Source organism: Trichomycterus rosablanca, chromosome 10 (assembly GCF_030014385.1).
Source record: "Trichomycterus rosablanca isolate fTriRos1 chromosome 10, fTriRos1.hap1, whole genome shotgun sequence".
NCBI classification, from domain to species: Eukaryota; Metazoa; Chordata; class Actinopteri; order Siluriformes; family Trichomycteridae; genus Trichomycterus; species Trichomycterus rosablanca.
In genome coordinates, this window is record NC_085997.1 from 8,790,088 (window position 1) to 8,796,361 (window position 6,274).

Genomic DNA, 6,274 nt, shown 5'->3' on the forward strand with positions numbered 1-6,274 from the left:
TGGTGGAATGAACTTCCTCTGTCCGTCCGAACATCTGAGTCTCTTGCTGTCTTTAAAAAACGATTAAAAACCCACCTTTTTACTAAGCACTTAAGCTGACTTGTACTTATTTACTAACATTTTTTTTCCATTTCCAAAAAAAAAAAAACCCACTGGTTCTAACAGGTTTCAGCAGATTTGTGTTCTTCGACTGTTGTTTACTAAAACTTGAGAAATGAAATGTTTACTATGGAAGCACTTCTGTAAGTCGCTCTGGATGAGAGCGTCTGCTAAATGCAGAAAATGTAAAATGTAAATGTAATTATAGATTTAAACGGTCCTTTATTTACTACAGTCTGTTTGAAACAGCTGGGCGTACAACTAGTTGGTGTGGAGAACATGTTAACACATACAGTGTGCTATTATTTCAAGCTTATCAAGTACATGCTAGTTCACTTACAAAAAACTCACAAAGTACAAATTCTTCATCATTCTAAACAAACCATGTAGTACAGGACATTACCGCTTACCTAATGCAGTAAGAAACAACTCTCCCGAACAGGGACTTGAACACTGGACCCTCAGATTAAAAGTCTGATGCACTACCGACTGAGCTATCCAGGCTCTGCAAGACACTTCAATCCTCACAAGGATGTGTCCACAAGGATGTGACTTGAATTACAAACTTTAACATACACTGCCTGGTTAAAAATAAAAGTCACCAAAAAACCCTTAAGAAACACTTCTTAGTACTACATACATCAGTTGTATTCCACAGAGGTCAGCATGCGATGAAACTTTGATAGTAGATTCAAGATTCAAAGTAGCTTTATTAATAACAGACATTTATTTATTCATTAGTAATGGACATCATTTTACTTTCTAACTGTGTTTATATTATGCTATCTAGTGGACGATTTAATAGCCTACAATGAGCACAAACAGGGTTTGAGTTCTTAATAAATAATAAATAATCTTAATAAATAATCCAGTCAGTTAAAAACCCAACAAGAAGGCTGTACCTAATACACTCATACCAGAGAAAACACACCCTAACATGCTAGTGCCGTTACAGTGCCAAAAACATTATTTGGTCAGTTGGAGTGCTCATATGGGGCTCCCTTTCTATTGATATATGGTTTACAGCCTAGTGACAAAGTGTACAGTGCAGCAAATGGGTTACAGTCAGTAAATTTACCAAACATAATAATTTGTGAAAAGATTAAGCAGACTACAAATATTAGTCTGTGTGGGGCAGGAGTGGCGTCAACAGTGTCCAAGCTAGACAGAATGGTTTTAGCAGTCTAAGGCACTGTGACAGCTCATGCTTTACACAAATTTACGTCTTTAACCCTCTACCATACATAATAATGTGAAAAGATTAAGCAGTTTGTGCAAATCTTAGACCATGTGGGGCGAGGGTGGTATCAATGGTACCCCAGCTAGTCAGGATGGCCGAGTGGTCTAAGGCGCTGCGTTCAGGTCGCAGTCTTCCCTGAAGGCGTGGGTTCGAATCCCACTTCTGACAGCTCATGCTTTAAACAAATTTACATATTTAACCCTCTACCATACATAATAATGTGAAAAGATATGCCATTAATAATGTAATTTATAATAAATCACTGATTTGTGAGATATCAGCAGTAGTAGGTCATGTTTAACTGGTTTAATATTGTTTAAGCGCTGATTATCGGCTGTTTTTCGTGAGTATGTTGGGCGGTTTTCCATGCATTTTGGCGGGCTTTTAAATGCGCAATCTGGCAACCCTGGTTGAAGCGTTCATTCATATTTTGGAGCGATGTATGTTTGTATGCTAGAATATAAATAACATCTTTTACAAACTGCTGTCTATTTACATTGACATTTTCCCTTCTGTCTAAACCTTGAAACTGGGTTTGTAAAAGTAAGCGATACTGTGGATAATATATTTAATGAGCTGAACTAACTGAGAGAAGCGCTAACGGTGGTGGAAGAGTCTAAAAGGGTTTGGAACATAATCGTATCATCATAGCAGTACAACACAGTTTTGTCCGTAGCATCCGAAAATATCCAGAAGCTAATATACACAAACTTTTCTTTAAAAAATAAACTTACCTTGTTAATAAAGTATGACCTCAAAATCAAAACAAACACAGTATCCGCTGCTGCAGTCTCTACACAAACTTTTCTGCACTGAAATCGCAAGGACACATTTTATGGATATTACGGTAATGCGCTGACAAACGCGTCCTGCAGTCATGCAAGCACATACAACAGTGTGAGAGTTTACACTAATCAACCATAACATTAAAACCACCTCCTTGTTTCTACACTCACTGTCCATTTTATCAGCTCCACTCACCATATAGAAGCACTTTGTAGTTCTACAATTATTGACATGACCACCACAGAGCAGGTGTTATCTAGGTGGTGGATCATTCTCAGCACTGCAGTGACACTGACATGGTGTTGGTGTGTTAGTGTGTGTTGTGCTGGTATGAGTGGATCAGACACAGCAGCGCTGCTGGAGTTTTTAAATACCGTGTCCACTCACTGTCCACTCTATTAGACACTCTTACCTAGTTGGTCCACCTTGTAGAGACAGTCAGAAACGATCGTTCATCTATTGCTGCTGTTTGAGTTGGTCATCTTTTAGACCTTCATCAGTGGTCATAGGACACTTCCCACAGGGCGCTGTTGGCTGAATGTTTTTGGTTGGTGGACTATTCTCAGTCCAGCAGTGACAGTGAGGTGTTTAAAAACCTGCAGCGCTGCTATGTCTTATCCACTCATACCAGCACAACACAGGAGAGTCCTGACCATTGAAGAACAGCATAAAAGGGGGATAAAAAAGCATGTAGAGAAACAGATGGATTACAGTCAGTAATTGTAGAACTACAAAGTGCTTCTATATGGTGGAGCTGATAAAATGGACAGTGAGTGTAGAAACAAGGAGGTGGTTTTAATGTTATGGCTGATCGGTGTATACTCACCATGTATGCGTGGCTTTCCTCCGGGTCTGAAAATGTGCCAGTAGGTGTAACTGCTGCTCTAAATTGCACCTGTATGTGTGAGTGAGTGGATAAATTAGTGTGTGATGCTTTGCGATGGTTTGACGCGCCCTGTCCAGGGTGTATTTTTGTCTTGAGCCCAGTGTTCGTGACACTGGACCCACGCTTGCCCTGTAATGCTGAATATCAATACAGGCAAATGAAGCGCATTTAAAAAAGCTTTAAAGCATTCTTGAAAAATGATGAGACCAACCTTTTTAAAAAGTAGATCCCGATGACCTGTTGACTGAAATAGTAGATCCCAAGCCACAGAAGTGTGGGCACCAGTTTTCCATTGGCTACGTTTTAACAAGACGTACCAAGAATGGCCTGTAGATGGCGCACTGTAGTCGTTTTTAAAAGCAAGCCAATTATGCCACCGAACTTAAATATGTACAATACTTTATAATGTATCAATTGTAACAGTGTCAAATAATAAAACATTATAAAAAATTATAAGTTCATGCGTTTCTGTCAAAACAAAACAAAAAAGGTATGTAAACAAAACTGTTTGAGCGTAAATAGGGCGTTACTGACATTGTAATACGGACAGACTAGCCTTATGGTTAATGCTGCAACGAATTTGACCGAAATTTCATCTTTTCAGATTGCAAAATGATCATAATGTTTCTATACTGGAGAATGTGGGCATCGATCCCACTACCTCTCGCATGCTAAGCGAGCGCTCTACCATTTGAGCTAATTCCCCTTACACAAAACTTTCCTTTGCCCTTTGTAAATTGTAATGTACTAACAGAGTGTTGATGCTGCATTATAAAGTGAGGGTGCAACATGTTTAAGCTCACGTACTCTTTTCTATATTATGCGTTGCTTTTCATTAAAATGTTATGTGCATTTATATGTGGCAAAATAAAAAAATCCATAAAAATCAAATTGAGTTAGCAAAGAACCTTAAATTATACTAAATGGTTCTTCAAGTAGAAACAGTTCTACCAAGAACACCTAAAAGAACCCTTAAGAAACATTTCTTAGTGCTACATACATCAGTTGTATTCCACACAGGTCAGCATGCGATGAAACTTTGCTCGAAACAGACATCGTTTTACTTTCTAACTGTATTCATATTATGCCATCTAGTGGACAATTGAATAGCCTACAACGAGCACAAACAGGGTTTGAGTTCTTAGAGAATAATTATTATTCTTAATAAATAATCCAGTCAGTTAAAAACCCAACAAGAAGGCTGTACCTAATACACTCATAGTAGAGAAAACACACCCTAACATGCTAGTGCTGTTACAGTGCTAAGAATGGTCCACCCAAAAACATTATTTGGTCAGTTGGAGATCTCATATGGGGCTCCCTTTCTATTGATTTTTGGTTTACAGCCTAGTGACAAAGTGTACAGTGCAGCAGATGGGTTACAGTCAGTACATTTACAATACATAATAATGTGAAAAGATTAAGCAGTTTATGGGTTCGAATCCCACTTCTGACAGCTCATGATTTAAACAAATCTACTTCTTTAGAGGACACAGCCATCAGGGAATACAGTTTTCATCAAAGGGTGAACATGGTCTGCAACAATGCTGAGGTAGGTGGTACGTGTCAAAGTAACATCCACATGGATGCCAGGACCCAGGCTTTTGATAACTGAAAATGTGAGAAACTGAATCATGTATTCATCCTGATCTTGCTCTGTTTATTGTTGCAGCTCTGCTGGAGGGTTATTTTTTTGGTGTTTGTGGTGGTGGTGGTGGTGGGGTCTTTGTTCCCATTTTGGTTTATTTGATGTACTTTACATCCATTTAAATATGTACTTAAATACTTAAATATCCATTTAAGTATGTTTATTCAGCGTCCATTTACATTGTTACAGCAGTATTTTACGACAAAAATGGAAATGTTCACATTATTGAAATGGATGTAAAGTACATCATATACTAAATAAACCAAAATGGGAACAAAGGCCCCACCATCACCACCACCACCACCACAAACACCAAGAAAATAACCCTCCAGCAGAGCTGCAACAAGAACAGGACAATCTCCTACAGGTCCAACAAAATCAAATAAAAAATGCACTTCAAAAAAGACCTCACATTGTTCGTCCTAAAGGCTAAGATCAACTTTTTAAATAAACTGAGTCTGTGATGGTTTAAAAACAACGCGTAATATAGAAAAGAGTACGTGAGCTTAAACACGTTGCACCCTCGTTTTATAATGCAGCATCAACACTCTGTTAGTACATTACAATTTACAAATCATAAAGGAAGGTTCTGTGTAAGGGAAATTAGCTCCAATGGTAGAGCGCTCGCTTAGCATGCGAGAGGTAGTGGGATCGATGCCCACATTCTCCAATGCTGAAACATTATGATCACTTAAAGGCAACACATAATATAAAAGTCGTTGCTCACTGAAACGCTGCATCAAACATTAGGTCAGTCTGTAAGTTTTACAGTGACAGTTATGCTCTATTTTTACTCAAATCGTTTGCTTTAAAGACCTTTTTTGACATGTTTAAATTGACAAATGTAGCGCCCCCTAGCACCCTTGGCTGTATTTGGAAAGCGCTCCCCGACTTCTTTTATTTGTTTAAGAAATCTCTTTCTTTGTGGTAATGTAAGGATTTAAAAGGGCCACTACTTATCAGTACTGACGATTATTTTATATTTAAACTATACTCTTATTTAAACCGAAAAAAATACTTCAATTACCCTAAATATATGTGGTACTAACCTTGCACAAAAAAACCTGCGACTAACACCATTTACAGTAGCTGTATTAACATTATCCCTGACTCACATACCAAACTTGTACACATTAATAATACTTAAACAAATTAACTATTTACTCATTTACACAATCATTAATATGCATTTCAAACCCCAATATATTTTACAAAAATGTCATAATACAGATTCACTCAAATTACCATCAGTAATATTCAAAATATTATCAATCTCTCCTAAGTTAGGTACAGTGGGGCCAAAAAGTATTTAGTCAGCCACTGATTGTGCAAGTTCTCCTACTTAGAAAGATGAGAGAGGTCTGTAATTTTCATCATAGGTACACTTCAACTATGAGAGACAAAATGAGAAAAAAAAATCCAGGAAATCACATTGTAGGATTTTTAAAGAATTTATTCGTAAATTATGGTGGAAAATAAGTATTTGGTCAATAACAAACAAGCAAGATTTCTGGCTCTTACAGACCTGTAACTTATTCTTTAAGAAGCTCTTCTGTCCTCCACTCGTTACCTGTATTAATGGCACCTGTTTGACCTTGTTATCTGTATAAAAGAC

The 6,274-nt window shown here is 37.6% G+C and overlaps 2 non-coding genes across 2 annotated transcripts; one reads left to right on the top strand and one right to left on the bottom strand.

The window, feature by feature from the left end:
- Positions 1–1,424: 1,424 nt before the first annotated feature.
- Positions 1,425–1,507, top strand: trnal-cag (transfer RNA leucine (anticodon CAG)). The gene has a single exon. It is a non-coding gene; the product is annotated as a tRNA-Leu (tRNA).
- Positions 1,508–3,644: 2,137 nt separating this feature from the next.
- Positions 3,645–3,717, bottom strand: trnaa-agc (transfer RNA alanine (anticodon AGC)). Its single transcript has one exon. It is a non-coding gene; the product is annotated as a tRNA-Ala (tRNA).
- Between the last annotated feature and the right edge of the window lie 2,557 nt (positions 3,718–6,274).